Source organism: Aquarana catesbeiana, linkage group LG04, assembly GCF_042186555.1.
Source record: "Aquarana catesbeiana isolate 2022-GZ linkage group LG04, ASM4218655v1, whole genome shotgun sequence".
Taxonomy (NCBI): Eukaryota; Metazoa; Chordata; class Amphibia; order Anura; family Ranidae; genus Aquarana; species Aquarana catesbeiana.
This window is the reverse complement of record NC_133327.1, coordinates 140,671,107-140,687,825: the sequence shown is the minus strand read 5'-3', so window position 1 is coordinate 140,687,825 and position 16,719 is coordinate 140,671,107. Positions and strand designations below refer to the sequence as shown.

General features: G+C 50.2%; 1 protein-coding gene across 1 annotated transcript in view; it reads right to left on the bottom strand.

Annotated features, from left to right (window-relative positions):
- AMMECR1L (AMMECR1 like) overlaps nucleotides 1-4,215 on the bottom strand; it is a 78,891-nt gene extending 74,676 nt beyond the window's left edge. Inside the window, exon 1 of the mRNA XM_073625796.1 lies at nucleotides 4,088-4,215. The gene's annotated coding sequence lies outside the window, so the exon portion shown is untranslated. The remainder of the gene's footprint in view (nucleotides 1-4,087) is intronic.
- Nucleotides 4,216-16,719: the final 12,504 nt, after the last annotated feature.

Here is a 16,719-nt window from a genome sequence, read left to right as displayed (position 1 = left end):
ATGGAAGATGAGATGAGGGGGGGGGTGTGAATGGAGGATGACATTTGGGGGGGGGGGGGTTGTGATTGGAAGATGAGATGAGGGGTGGGATTGTGAATGGAGGATGACATTTGGGGGGGGGGGGTTGTGATTGGAAGATGAGATGAGGGGTGGGATTGTGAATGGAGGATGACATTTGGGGGGGGGGGGGTTGTGATTGGAAGATGAGATGAGGGGGGGGGGATTGTGAATGGAGGATGACATTTGGGGGGGGGGGGGGTTGTGATTGGAGGCTGAGATGAGGGGGGGGGTGATTGGAAGATGAGATGAGGGGGGGGGGTGAATGGAAGATGAGATGAGGGGGGGGGTGTGAATGGAGGATGACATGAGGGGGGGTTGTGATTGGAAGATGAGGTGGGGGGGGGGGTGAATGGAGGATGACATGAGGGGGGATTTGTGATTGGAAGATGAGATGAGGAGGGGGGGTTGTGAATGGAGGATGAGATGAGGGGGGGGATTGTGAATGGAGGATGACATTTGGGGGGGGGGGGGTTGTGATTGGAGGATGACATTTGGGGGGGGGGTTGTGATTGGAAGATGAGATGGGGGGGGGTTGTGATTGGAGGCTGACATGAAGGGGTTGGGGGGGGTTGTGATTGGAAGATGAGATGAGGGGGGGGGGGTTGTGAATGGAGGATGACATGGGGGGGTGTGAATGGAAGATGAGATGGGGGGGGGGGTGTGAATGGAGGATGACATTTGGGGGGGGGGGGTTGTGATTGGAAGATGAGATGAGGGGTGGGATTGTGAATGGAGGATGACATTTGGGGGGGGGGGTTGTGATTGGAGGCTGAGATGAGGGGGGGGTGATTGGAAGATGAGATGAGGGGGGGGGTGTGAATGGAAGATGAGATGAGGGGGGGGGGGGTGTGAATGGAGGATGACATGAGGGGGGGTTGTGATTGGAAGATGAGATGAGGGGGGGGGGGGTTGTGAATGGAGGATGACATTTGGGGGGGGGGTTGTGATTGGAAGATGAGATGGGGGGGGGGGGTTGTGATTGGAGGCTGACATGAAGGGGTTGGGGGGGTGTGAATGGAAGATGAGATGAAGGGGGGGGGGGGGGTGTGAATGGAGGATGACATTTGGGGGGGGGTTGTGATTGGAAGATGAGATGAGGGGGGGGGGATTGTGAATGGAGGATGACATTTGGGGGGGGGGGGGGGGGTGATTGGAAGATGAGATGAGGGGGGGGGGGTGAATGGAAGATGAGATGAGGGGGGGGGGTGAATGGAGGATGACATGAGGGTGGGTTGTGATTGGAAGATGAGGTGGGGGGGGGGGGGTGAATGGAGGATGACATGAGGGGGGAGTTGTGATTGGAAGATGAGATGAGGGGGGGGGGGTTGTGAATGGAGGATGAGATGAGGGGGGGGGATTGTGAATGGAGGATGACATTGGGGGGGGGGGTTGTGATTGGAGGATGACATTTGGGGGGGGGGGGGTTGTGATTGGAAGATGAGATGAGGGGGGGGATTGTGAATGGAGGATGACATTTGGGGGGGGGGGTGTGATTGGAGGCTGAGATGAGGGGGGGGGGGGTGATTGGAAGATGAGATGAGGGGGGGGGTGTGAATGGAAGATGAGATGAGGGGGGGGGTGTGAATGGAGGATGACATGAGGGGGGGTTGTGATTGGAAGATGAGATGAGGGGGGGGGGTTGTGAATGGAGGATGACATTTGGGGGGGGGGGGTTGTGATTGGAAGATGAGATGGGGGGGGGGTTGTGATTGGAGGCTGACATGAAGGGGTTGGGGGGGGGTGTGAATGGAAGATGAGATGAAGGGGGGGGTGTGAATGGAGGATGACATTTGGGGGGGGGGGGGTTGTGATTGGAAGATGAGATGAGGGGGGGGGATTGTGAATGGAGGATGACATTTGGGGGGGGGGGGGTTGTGATTGGAGGCTGAGATGTGGGGGGGGGTGATTGGAAGATGAGATGAGGGGGGGTGAATGGAAGATGAGATGAGGGGGGGGTGTGAATGGAGGATGACATGAGGGGGGGTTGTGATTGGAAGATGAGGTGGGGGGGGGGTGAATGGAGGATGACATGAGGGGGGATTTGTGTTTGGAAGATGAGATGAGGAGGGGGGGTTGTGAATGGAGGAGGAGATGAGGGGGGGGATTGTGAATGGAGGATGACATTTTGGGGGGGGGGGGGTTGTGATTGGAGGATGACATTTGGGGGGGGGGGGTTGTAATTGGAAGATGAGATGAGGGGGGGGGGGTTGTGAATGGAGGATGACATTTGGGGGGGGGGGTTGTGATTGGAAGATGAGATGGGGGGGGGGGGGGTTGTGATTGGAGGATGACATGAAGGGGTTGGGGGGGGTGTGAATGGAAGATGAGATGAAGGGGGGGGGTGTGAATGGAGGATGACATTTGGGGGGGGGGGGGTTGTGATTGGAAGATGAGATGAGGGGGGGGGGGATTGTGAATGGTGGATGACATTTGGGGGGGGGGGTTGTGATTGGAGGATGAGATGAGGGGGGGGGGTGTTTGGAAGATGAGATGAGGGGGGGGGGGTGAATGGAAGATGAGATGTGGGGGGGGGTGTGAATGGAGGATGACATGAGGGGGGGTTGTGATTGGAGATGTGGTGGGGGGGGGGTGAATGGAGGATGACATGAGGGGGGATTTGTGATTGGAAGATGAGATGTGGAGGGGGGGTTGTGAATGGAGGATGAGATGAGGGGGGGGGATTGTGAATGGTGGATGAATTTTGGGGGGGGGGGGGGGTTGTGATTGGAGGATGAATTTGGGGGGGGGGGGGGTTGTGATTGGAAGATGAGATGGGGGGGGGTTGTGATTGGAGGCTGACATGAAGGGGTTGGGGGGGGGTTGTGATTGGAAGATGAGATGAGGGGGGGGGGTTGTGAATGGAGGATGACATGAGGGGGGGTGTGAATGGAAGATGAGATGGGGGGGGGGTGTGAATGGAGGATGACATGAGGGGGGGTTGCGATTGGAAGATGAGATGAGGGGGGGGGTTGTGAATGGAGGATGACATTTGGGGGGGGGGGGGGGGTTGTGATTGGAAGATGAGATGGGGGGGGGTTGTGATTGGAGGCTGACATGAAGGGGTTGGGGGGGGTGTGAATGGAAGATGAGATGAAGGGGGGGGTGTGAATGGAGGATGACATTTGGGGGGGGGGGTTGTGATTGGAAGATGAGATGAGGGGGGGATTGTGAATGGAGGATGACATTTGGGGGGGGGGGGTTGTGATTGGAGGCTGAGATGAGGGGGGGGGGGTGATTGGAAGATGAGATGAGGGGGGGGGGGGTGAATGGAAGATGAGATGAGGGGGGGGGGTGAATGGAGGATGACATGAGGGGGGAGTTGTGATTGGAAGATGAGATGAGGGGGGGGGGGTTGTGAATGGAGGATGACATTTGGGGGGGGGGGGGGTTGTGATTGGAGGATGACATTTGGGGGGGGGGGGTTGTGATTGGAAGATGAGATGGGGGGGGGGGATTGTGAATGGAGGATGAAATGGGGGGGTGTGAAGGGAAGTTGAGATGAGGGGGGGGTGTGAATGGAGGAAGACATTTGGGGGGGGGGCTGTGATTGGAAGATGAGATGAGGGGGGGGATTGTGAATGGAGGATGACATGGGGGGGTGTGAAGGGAGATGAGATGAGGGGGGGGGGGGTGTGAATGGGAGGAAGACATTTGGGGGGGGGGGCTGTGATTGGAAGATGAGATGAGGGGGGGATTGTGAATGGAGGATGACATTTGGGGGGGGGGGGGCTGTGATTGGAAGATGAGATGAGGGGGGGATTGTGAATGGAGGATGACATTTGGGGGGGGGGGGGGGGTGTGATTGGAGGATGAGATGGGGGGGTTGTGATTGGAGGCTGACATGAAGGGGGGTTGAGATGACATGCTGGGTCACACGCTCCTCAGTACAGTCACATATTGCTCTGTCCCGGGTTCTCCCCCAGATGTGAGAAGTAGATCTCTATGGACCCATCCCCCACACTGCAGACACAATAGATGTATGTGTCCATCGCGCTCCTCCAACACAAACAGACATTCCAAATCTCACCCGGTGCTGGTTCCGGTTCCGGTCTTTTCCAGCCGCCAGCCCGGAGTCTGCCATCCGCAGCCGAACCGAACCGGGCCGTTCCCAACCGGAACCGGAAAACAGCTGTCGGGACGTCACAACAGAGGATCGCCAATAAAAAGCCGCAAGTCAATCATCGGAGCGATTGTCAGACTCAGAGTCTAGTCTACGGCGGGCCAATCAGAGGGCCGGGGGCGGGACTATCTGCTCCATTCCATTACTTATTCTTAGCGGGTATAGACGGGAGTCAGGCGAGGGATGGGCTCCTCTGTGCCCAGGTACCGGACTTACCTGAAATGGAAGCACAGAGCCCAGCCTAACGGATTAGACTTCATGCACATTGGGGGATTTGGAAATGATTTCCTCCTAGCAGGAAAAAATTAATGCCAGCCGCGTTTTTGCAAACAGGAGCGTCAAGTCTTTGGGCGTTTATTTCATTGTCAATTTATTCTGGCCAGTTTAATTAAAAAAACGTTCAGGACCAGTTCACACCACATGCAGTCCAGTGCATTTTTTTCTGCATCAAAAACACATGGGGAGTAAGTTATATGGTTTCCAATGGCATAGTTCACACCAGTGCTTGCAGTTCCAGAAAAAAAAAGTAGACCATGCTGCATTTTTCCTGCATTGGACTGGAGCACTGTACGGTTACTTTCACACTGGGCCTGTGGGTGGGTTGGCAGTAAAGCGCCGCTATTTTTAGCGGTGCTTTACCGTCAATTTTACCCCCCCGCTAGCAGCAGAGAAAGGGTTAAAAACCACCCACAAAGCGCTGCTGCAGCAGCACTTTTCCGGCGGTGTAGCCGCGCTGCCTATTGATTTCAATGGGCAGGAGCGGTATTCACACCTCTCCAAAGATGCTGCTAGCAGGACTTTTTTTTAAGCATCCTGCCAGCGCACCGCTCCAGTGTGAAATCCTCCGGAGCTTTCACATTGGAGAGACAGGAGCGGCTCTTTCAGGGCGCTTTGCAGGCACTATTTTTAGTGCTAAAGCGCCTCTGTGTGAAAGGGGTCTTAGGCTCAATTCACATCTATGCATGTTGCTCTTGAGCGTTTCTGCAGTGCTTTCTACGTTTTTGTAACCGCAATTTGCCATTTGTGTTTATTTTATTTTTTTTCCATTCGCTGTATATAGCTGGTTGTTAATGAGCGGGTCGGGAAGCCGGACATCGGGTCCGTAACAACCAATGAGTCATCAGCTGTCAGTGGGCTTCCTTGCTGACAGCTGAATGTAAAGAAAAAATTTCTGGCAAAAAAAATTCACAAAAAATATGGCGTGGGGTCCCCCCCCAAAACCATATTAGACCCTTACCGACGCATGCAGCCCAGTAGGGCAGCAGGGGGGGGGGGGCGAGTTGGCCCTCCCCCCCCAAACCATACCAGGCCACATGCCCTCAACATGGAGGGGGTATTTTGAGGCAGGGGTCTCTGCACCCCCCCACCCCAAAGCACTTTGTCCCCCATGTTGATGGGGACAAGGGCCTCTTCCCAACAACCTGGCCGGTGGTGTTTCTATATAAAATTTGGCAAATAAGTCATTTTTGTTCATACATTTGGGCCAAAATTTATATTTCTACATATCTTTGGTAAAAAATAACCCAAATTAGTGGATATTATTTGGTCTGTGTGAAAGTTATAGAGTCTACAAGCTATGGTGCCAATCACTGAAAATTGATCATACCTGATGTACTGACAGCCTATCTTGAGCCCCTGAAATGTCAGGACAGTACAAATACCCCTTTTTGGAAAGTAGATAGTCAAAGGTATTTAGTAAGAGGCATGGCACGTTTTTTGAAGTTGTAATTTTTTCCCACCATTCTTGGGAAAATAAAGAAATTATTTTTACACAAAATTGTCATAATAACAAGTTATTTCTTACACACAGCATATGCATACTTCCAATTACACACCAACATACATTCTACTCCTCCTGAGTATGACGATACCACATGTGTGAGACTTTTTAACAGCCTGGTCACATAGAGAGGTCCAACATGCAGGCAGCACCATCAGGTGTTCTAGGAGCATAAATTACACATCTAATTTCCTGATCACCTATCACACCCTTGAAGGCCCTGGAGCACCAGGACAGTGGAATTACCCACCAAATGACCCAATTTTGGAAAGCAAACACCCCGACGTACATTCTATGAGGCATGGGCTGGTGACAGGTACTCGGGTACTCTGATTGGCTGCAGATAGGTACTCGAGTACTCTGATGGGCTTGAGACAGGTACTCTGATGGGCTGTAGATAGGTACTTGGGTACTCTGATGGGTTGCAGATAGGTACTCGGGTACTCAGGTACTCTGATGGGCTGCAGATAGGTACTTGGTTACTTTAATGGGCTAGAGACAGGTACTTGGGTACTCTGATGGGCTGGAGGACAGGTACTTGGGTACTCTGATGGGCTGGAGACAGGTACTCGGGTACTCTGATGGGCTGGAGACAGGTACTCGGGTACTCTGATGGGCTGGAGACAAGTACTTGTGTATTCTGACCGGCTGGAGACAGGTACTCTGATGGGCTGCAGGTAGGTACTCAGGTACTCTGATGGGCTGCAGATGGGTACTCTGGGCTGGAGACAGGTACTCAGGTACTCTGATTGGCTGCAGATAGGTACTCAGTTACTTTAATGGGCTGAAGACAGGTACTCGGGTACTCTGATGGACTGGAGACAGGTACTTGGGTACTCTGATGGGCTGGAGACAGGTACTCGAGTACTCTGATGGGCTGGAGACGGGTACTCTGATGTGCTGCAGATGGGTACTCTCGGCTGGAGACAGGTACTCTGATGGGCTGCAGATAGGGTACTCTGGGCTGGAGGACAGGTACTCGGGTACTCTGATGGGCTGCAGATAGGTATTCGGTTACTTTAATTGCCTGGAGACAGGTACTCGGGTACTCTGATGGGCTGGAGACAGGTACCTGAGTACTCTGATGGACGGGAAACAGGTGCTCGGGTACTCTGATCGTCTGAAGACAGGTACTCGGATACTCTGATGAGCTGGTGACAGGTACTCTGATGGGCTGGTGACAGGTACTCGGGTACTCTGATGGGCTGCAGATAGGTACTTGAGTACTCTGATGGGCTGGAGACAGGTACTCTGATGAGCTGCAGATAGGTACTCTGATGGGCTGCAGATAGGTACTCTGGGCTGGAGACAGGTACTCGGATACTCTGATGGGCTGCAGATAGGTACTCGGTTACTTTAATGGGCTGGAGACAGGTACTCGGGTACTGTGATGGGCTGGTGACAGGTACTCGGGTATTCTGATGGGCTGGAGACAGGTACTCGGGTACTCTGATGAGCTGCAGATAGGTACTCAGGTACTCTGATGGGCTGGAGATACAGTGAGGTCCATAAATATTGGGACATCGACACAATTCTAATCTTTTTGGCTCTATACACCACCACAATGGATTTGAAATGAAACGAACAAGATGTGCTTTAACTGCAGACTTTCAGCTTTAATTTGAGGGTATTTACATCCAAATCAGGTGAACGGTGTACGAATTACAACAGTTTGTATATGTGCCTCCCACTTTTTAAGGGACCAAAAGTAATGGGACAGATTAACAATCAACCATCAAACTTTCACTTTTTAATACTTGTTGCAAATCCTTTGCAGTCAATTACAGCCTGAAGTCTGGAACGCATAGACATCACCAGACGCTGGGTTTCATCCCTGGTGATGCTCTGCCAGGCCTCTACTGCAACTGTCTTCAGTTCCTGCTTGTTCTTGGGGCATTTTCCCTTTAGTTTTGTCTTCATCATGTGAAATGCATGCTCAATCGCATTCAGGTCAGGTGATTGACTTGGCAATTGCATAACATTCCACTTCTTTCCCTTAAAAAACTCTTTGGTTGCTTTCGCAGTATGCTTCGGGTCATTGTCCATCCGCACTGTGAAGCGCCGTCCAATGAGTTCTGAAGCATTTTGCTGAATATGAGCAGATAATATTGCCCGAAACACTTCAGAATTCATCCTGCTGCTTTTGTCAGCAGTCACATCATCAATAAATACAAGAGAACCAGTTCCATTGGCAGCCATACATGCCCACGCCATGGCACTACCACCACCATGCTTCACTGATGAGGTGGTATGCTTTGGATCATGAGCAGTTCCTTTCCTTCTCCATACTCGTCTCTTTCCATCACTCTGGTACAAGTTGATCTTGGTCTCATCTGTCCATAGTATGTTGTTCCAGAACTGTGAAGGCTTTTTTTAGATGTTGTTTGGCAAACTCTAATCTGGCCTTCCTGTTTTTGAGGCTCACCAAAGGTTTACATCTTGTGGTGAACCCTCTGTATTCACTCTGGTGAAGTCTTCTCTTGATAAAAACAAAATAAACTGGCGCTCAGAGGCAGTGAAGCAATTAAAATAAAAAAATATATAATTAAAAAGTCATAAAAAAGTCATATGCTGAAACAATACTGGTGTAGCATGAAAAGTGTTAATCGACATTGACAGGTGCTGGGAAGCAGTCCATAGTTCAGGGAAAAAAACCATAAGGAATAAACAGTATGTGGAAGACACCGGATATGAAATTTATCTTGTGGGACACTGTATCCAAAGTTCACGAAGGGCAGCTCTTCTCTGGAGTGAAGTCAGCTCAGATCCATCAAAGACAAAAAACAAAAGGAGAGGAGCGCCGCTAAGTAGGTTGATTTATTAACAATTGACAAATAAATTATCCACTTACATGTAAATACGGTATGTGCAGCAAGAGGGTACATTCCAAAGTGGGAAGGTAAGAGGACAATCATCGATTCCCAGGGACGCCCCAAGCCTATGCCGCAATCTGACGGGAAGCCAGGACGGAACACAGTCTGTCTGCGCAGAGGAGCGGAGCAGCAACCCAGGAAGCGGCTGGTGATGTATAGTGGTGGGTAGGGATGAGCTTCGTGTTCGAGTCGAACCCATGTTCGACTCGAACATCGTCTGTTCGCCCGTTCGCCGAATTGCGAACGATATGGGCCGTTCGCGCCAAATTCGTGTGGCGCGTCACGGCCCATAATTCACTGCGGCATCGCAGTGCATTGCTGGCTGATGATTGGCCAAGCATGCACTATGACCCGCATGCTTGGCCAATCACAGCGCCGTCTGAACAGAGAGCCGTAATTGGCCAAAACACACGCCCCACACTATATAAGGCCGCCTGCACGGCGGCCCTGTGTAGTGTGTGTTCCGGCGTTCATAGATAGAGAGAGAGAGAGAGAGACAGACAGTGTCATTTGATATGAGTTAGATAGATTAGGCAGAACGGTCAGTCAGTTAGCTGCACTTACAGTGTATTGTGTATATATATATGCATCCCAGGTGTTGCATATATATATATATATATATATATATATACACTGTATTCAGTTTAGCTAGATCCATTCCTGTTATCTTCTTACTGACAGGCAGGCTTGTCTTGTTACAGTATTTACAGCTACCTGAAGAAAATTGCTGGTGTTCTTTTGATCCTATTAGTACCACAGTCAGGCAGCTAGACTATTTACAGTTAGTGCAGTGCGTCCTGCTCACAGTGTTCAGCTAAACCTACAAGTTAGTGGGGTGCGTCCTGCTCACAGTGTTCAGCTAAACCTACAAGTTAGTGTGGTGCGTCCTGCTCACAGTGTTCAGCTAAAACTACAAGTTAGTGCGGTGCGTCCACCTCACAGTGTTCAGCTAAACCTAGAAGTTAGTGCAGTGCGTCCTGCTCACAGTGTTCAGCTAAAACTACAAGTTAGTGCTGTGCGTCCTCCTCACAGTGTTCAGCTAAACCTACAAGTTAGCGTAGTGAGACCTCTGCACAGTGTTCATCTAAAGCTACAAGTTAGTGCAGTGCGTCCTGCTCACAGTGTTCAGCTAGATCCGTTCCTGTTATCTTCTTACTGACAGGCAGGCTTGTCTTGTTACAGTATTTACAGCTACCTGAAGAAAATTGCTGGTGTTCTTTTGATCCTATTACTACCACAGTCAGGCAGCTAGACTATTTACAGTTAGTGCAGTGCGTCCTGCTCACAGTGTTCAGCTAAACCTACAAGTTAGTGGGGTGCGTCCTGCTCACAGTGTTCAGCTAAACCTACAAGTTAGTGTGGTGCGTCCTGCTCACAGTGTTCAGCTAAACCTACAAGTTAGTGTGGTGCGTCCACCTCACAGTGTTCAGCTAAACCTACAAGTTAGTGCGGTGCGTCCTGCTCACAGTGTTCAGCTAAAACTACAAGTTAGTGCGGTGCGTCCACCTTACAGTGTTCAGCTAAACCTAGAAGTTAGTGCGGTGCATCCTGCTCACAGTGTTCAGCTAAAACTACAAGTTAGTGCTGTGCGTCCTCCTCACAGTGTTCAGCTAAACCTACAAGTTAGCGTAGTGAGACCTCTGCACAGTGTTCATCTAAAGCTACAAGTTAGCGCGGTGCGTCATGCTCACAGTGTTCAGCTAGATGCGTTCCTGTTATCTTCTTACTGACAGGCAGGCTTGTCTTGTTACAGTATTTACAGCTACCTGAAGAAAATTGCTGGTGTTCTTTTGATCCTATTACTACCACAGTCAGGCAGCTAGACTATTTACAGTTAGTGCGGTGCGTCCTGCTCACAGTGTACAGCTAAAACTACAAGTTAGTGTGGTGCATCCACCTCACAGTGTTCAGCTAAAACTACAAGTTAGTGCGGTGCGTCCACCTCACAGTGTTCAGCTAAACCTACAAGTTAGTGCGGTGCGTCCACCTCACAGTGTTCAGCTAAACCTACAAGTTAGTGCTGTGCGTCCTGCTCACAGTGTTCAGCTAAAACTACAAGTTAGTGTGGTGCGTCCTCCTCACAGTGTCCAGCTAAACCTACAAGTTATTTTTTTGCGAGCTCTGCACAGTGTTCAGCTAAAGCTACCTGTAGAAGGTTGGTGGTGTTTTCCTGATCCTATCACTACTGCAGGCAGCTAAAAAAGCTACAAGTTATTTTTTTGCGAGCTCTGCACAGTGTTCAGCTAAAGCTACCTGTAGAAGGTTGGTGGTGTTCTCATACTACAGGCAGGCAGTTGATTTTGCTAGCTGCAGTATCAGTATATATATATATATATATATATATATCCCAGCTTAGTGCAGCTACAGGCCATTAGTATGTCTGGAAGGCCAAGAAGGAGAGGCAGACAGTCACAAGCCAATAAGAGAGGGCAAGCAGGCTCTGTGTCTAGTGCTGGTCGTGGAGACGGTGCATCCTCATCAGCACGTGGCCGTGGGACACGCTTGGCCTTTTTTTCGGCAGCTGGCCGTGTTGAGCCGCAACATGTGGAAGACTTGGTCGAGTGGATGACCAAGTCGTCCTCATCCTCCTCATCCTCTCTCACCCATGCCCAGGGTACTTTGTCTGGCAAAGCAGCGGCCTCTTCCCTTGGCTCAATGTCATCAGTGACTCCTTCCCTAGCCCCACCATGTCCTCCTGAGGAGTCCCTCGAACTGTTTGACCACAGTGTTGGGTACATGCTCCAGGAGGATGCCCAGCGTTTGGAAGGCTCTGATGATGATACTGAGCTTGATGAAGGCAGTAACGTGAGCACGGACAGAGGGGGTGCCCAAGAAGGACAGCAATCTGGCAGCCATGCTCCCCCTGCTGCAGCATACTGCCAGGTTTGCTCCAGTGATGAGGAGGGAGGGGATGATGAGGTCACTGACTCAACGTGGGTGCCTGATAGGAGAGAGGAGGAGGAGGAGGCGACACATCACCGAGGCAGGATGCCCTCCAGGGACCAGCCTAAGGGCAGCACCTTGACTGCATCACACCCCAAAGCTCCACATGTGCAGGGCGCTGCAGTCTCTGCGCGTTATTCAAAAAGTTCTTTGGTGTGGGCCTTTTTTGAGACGAGTGCATCAGATCGCACCGCTGCTATTTGCAACATATGTCTCAAGCGTATCTCGCGTGGCCAAAACATCTCCCGCTTGGGTACCACATGCTTGACCAGACATATGTTGACCTGCCATGCAGTTCGTTGGCAAGCGTATCTAAAAGACCCACACCAAAGAACAAAGAGGACCTCTCCTTGCTCCTCATCAGCTCAGATCTCCAACCCCACTATACCTTCAGTCCTCTCTGAGACCTGCACTGAGAGGAATGAAGGTGTAGAATTAGGTGTGTCACAGCCAAGTACTTGTGGGCAATCTGCTTTTGGTACACCGATGTCAGATTGTACCAGGCAAATTTCCCTGCCCCAGCTGCTGCACCGCCGAAAGAAGTTTGCTCCCAGCCATCCATATGCCCAGCGGTTGAATGCTAGCTTGGCAAAATTGCTAGCACTTCAACTGCTGCCTTTTCAGTTGGCAGACTCTGCCCCCTTCCGTGAGTTTGTGGAATGTGCGGTTTCTCAGTGGCAGGTACCCAAACGCCACTTTTTCTCACGGAAGGCGATTCCGGCTCTCTACCGGCATGTGGAAGGCAATGTCCATGCCTCGCTGGACAGGGCGGTCAGCGGTAAGGTGCATATTACCGCTGACTCATGGTCCAGCAGGCATGGACAGGGACGTTACCTAGGTTTCACGGCGCATTGGGTGACTCTGCTGGCAGCTGGGAAGGATGCAGGACAAGGTGCAGTAGTGTTGGAGGTTGTTCCGCCACCACGCCTCCAAAATGCTAATGATTGTGACACACCTCTCTCCTCCACCCCCTCCTCTTCTTCTTCCTCCATGGCCTCTTCCTGTGCTTTGTCCTCGGAACCAGCAGTGCTCCGTAGCCGTTCAAGGGGCTACGCAAGTACGCAGGCCAAAAGATGCCATGCGGTGCTTGAGCTGGTGTGCTTGGGGGACAGGAGCCACACTGGGGCAGAGGTTCTGTCAGCTCTGCAGGGGCAGGTTCAGAGGTGGTTGACGCCACGCCAACTTAAGGCACCAACCTCCTCTCTGCCCTCCGACAGGGACAAATGACCCATGTGCCCTGTTTGGCTCACGTCCTTAACTTGGTGGTGCAGCGGTTCTTGGGCAGGTACCCGGGCTTACAGGATGTCCTGAGGCAGGCCAGGAAAGTCTGTGTGCATTTCCGCCGGTCATATAATGCCAGTGCTCGGCTGACGGACCTCCAAAAGGAGTTTAACCTGCCCAAGAACCGCCTAATCTGTGACATGCCCACCAGGTGGAACTCAACGTTGGCCATGCTGCAGCGGCTGCACACGCAGCAGAGGGCCATCAATGAGTACCTGTGCGACTATGGCACCAGGACAGGGTCAGGGGAGCTTGTTTTTTTTTCCCCACGCCAGTGGGCCATGATCAGGGATGCATGCACTGTCCTGTCACCATTTTAGGAGGCCACGAGGATGGTGAGCAGTGACAGTGCATGCATCAGTGACACTGTCCCCCTTGTCCACCTGTTGGAGTACACGCTGCGTGGAATAATGGACAGGGCACTTGAGGCAGAACAGAGGCAGGAAGAGGAGGACTTCCTTCTCAAGGCCCCCTTTATCCAGACAGTGTTCCTGTGTGCCCGCCGATCACACAGGAAGAGGAGGAGGAGGAGGAGGAAGATTGTGTCAGTATGGAGGTGGAGCCTGGCACTCAGCATCAGCAGCAGTCTTTAAGGGATCAGTCCCAAGAAACACATGGACTTGTACGTGGCTGGGAGGAGGTGGCTGCGGACCATGTCGTCCTTAGTGACCCAGAGGACTCCAGACTGAATGCCTCAGCAAACCTACGCTGCATGGCCAGACTGAATGCCTCAGCAAACCTACGCTGCATGGCCTCCCTGATCCTGCAAAGCCTGTGTAAGGATCCTCGTATTCGTGGTATCAAGGAGAAGGACCAATACTGGCTGGCAACCCTCCTTGATCCACGTTACAAGGGTAAGGTTGCGGACCTTATCTTGCCATCGCAGAGGGAGCAGAGGATGAAACATCTTCGGGAGGCCTTGCAGAAAGGTCTGTGCAACGCGTTCCCAGAGACTGGGAGGTTACAAACTCCTGTTTCTGGACAACGTCATGCTGAGGCTTCGGTCAGTCAAAGAAGGAACGGTGGAGAAGGTGGCCGTCTGACCGATGCGTTCAGACAATTTTTTGATCCGCAGCCCCAAGGTATGATCAGTTCCAGCAACCATCGCCAGCGTCTATTTTACATGGTGCAGGAATACCTAGGGGCAAGATCTGACTTGGACACCTTTCCCATCGAAAATCCTCTGGGTTACTGGGTCTTGAGGATGGATCACTGGCCAGAGCTTGCACAGTATGCAATTGAGCTACTGGCCTGTCCTGCATCCAGCGTTCTTTCGGAACGCACATTCAGTGCTGCTGGAGGCTTTGTAACCGATCACAGGGTGCGTCTGTCCACCGACTCGGTCGATCGACTGACCTTCATAAAAATGAATCAGTCTTGGATCACCACCAGCTACCAAGCACCTGATGCTGATGTAACCAAATCATTTTTTTTGAAATCTCAGATCCCTTCAAAGACTGCCTATGCTGATGCTGAGTGACTATCCCTGAGTAATTATCCTCTTCCTCCTCAATCATCACGCTGATAGCTTGTAAGAACATTTTTGGTTCTGGGCGCCACCACCAGTGCCTAAGGCCCAATTTTTCAGCCCCTGTTTAACAGGGGCATGTAATTACAATTTTTGATGCAATACTTTGCAGCAGGGCTCATTTCTGCGTTCCAACTAAAGTATCTGTGAGAGATTGCAGTGTTGTGGCACCAGTGCCTAAGGCCCAATTTTTCAGCCCCTGTTTAACAGGGGCCTGTAATTACAATTTTTGATGCAATACTTTGCAGCAGGGCTCATTTCTGCGTTCCAACTAGAGTATCTGTGAGGGGTTGCAGTGTTGTGGCACCAGCACCAGTGCCTAAGGCCTAATTTTTCAGCCCCTGTTCAACAGGGGCATGTAATTACAATTCTTGATCTAATATTTCACAGCAGGGCCCATTTCTGCACCCACCAAGAGCGAGTGAGGACTTACAGTGTTGTGGCACCACCATCACCAAAGGCCCAATTTTTCTGCCCTTGTTCAACAGGGGCATGTAATTACAATTCTTGATCTAATATTTCACAGCAGGGCCCTGTGAGGGCTTACAGTCTTGTGGCCACAACAACACCTAAGGCCCAAATTTCTGCTGAGTATATAGGGCAGGCCCCTACTTTCAAACATCTAACTTACAAACGACTCCTACTTGCAAACGGAAGGAGACAACAGGAAGTGAGATGAAATCTACCCCTAGGAAGGGAAATTCTCTCCTGTAAGAGTTAATATGATAAAAACATTTCTTCTTTCCACTGATGCTTTCCAATCCTTGTTCCACAAAAAACCCAAAATTTTCAAAAAACATTTGTCATTGGGACAAAAAGTGAGGTGAAATCTTCTGAAGAGGAGGAAAGACAGCAAAACAAATGTCACAGGGGTGATAACCCTTCCCTATGTTTTCCAAAAAGCTTAAAAAAGATTTTTTGGCTGGAGCTAAACACGTTAAAAATGTACCCGTTATAAATTACAAACAGATTGTACTTAACAACAAACCTACAGTCCCTGTCTTGTTTGCACCGCCTGTATACTGCTGTTCAGAGTATATAGGGCCTGGTGGCCCCACACCTTTCCTTATTTTAATTTGGGTGCGGGGTTCCCCTTAATATCCATACAAGACCCAAAGGGCCTGGTAATGGTCTGGGGGATACCCATACCGTTTGTCTCACTGATTTTCATCCATATTGCCAGGACCCGACATTACATTAAACCCGCAAGCAGTTTTAAATGAGATTTTTTCCTTTAAAAATGACATTTTGTGCAGGGACTGTTCTAAACACGGGAAACACGCGCCACTTTACAGGCATACTATAGACACCCCAGGTACGATATTTAAAGGAATATTTCACTTTTTTTTTTTTTTTACTTTAAGCATCATTAAAATCACTGCTCTCGAAAAAACGGCCGTTTTTAAAAGTTTTTTTTGCATCGATTCAAGTCCCCTGGGGTAGGACCCGGGTCCCCAAACCCTTTTTAGGACAATACCATGCAAATTAGCCTTTAAAATGAGCACTTTTGATTTCAAACGTTCGAGTCCCATAGACGTCAATGGGGTTCTAACGTTCGTACGAATTTTCGGTCCGTTCGCAGGTTCTGGTGCGAACCGAACCGGGGGGGTGTTCGGCTCATCCCTAGTGGTGGGGAAGAACACAACGCGTTTCCGAGCTTGCGCAAGGTCCGTACGGCACATGCGCGCTCCTTTTTCAAGTGTAAGGTAGGGGAGAAGCAAGGAGCTATTTATAGCAGGCATCTGCTGACTGAGACACACTCACAGCTGATGGATTAACCAGCGGTGGGTGTAACCTAGACCATAATGTGTAATCAGGAAACTCTAAGTATGTAAAAGAAATATGTATGTGACATACATATAGTTTTTAATACAATTTTTGTATGTGTATATATGTTCTCTAAAAATACGTGTTATACTAAAAATTCTGATAATTCTATGAAGGAAACCCTAAAGAGGCTACCAAAAACAAAAATTAAAATTATTTAAAATGAATGACTAAAAACATAATTGTTACCATAAATACACTATTATGATAGTATATTATAGAAAAGGGACGGTAAATGACCAACATAGCAGAATTTAAGGATATTAATGATAATAATAAGATCGAATGACAAAAAAAAAAAAAGAAC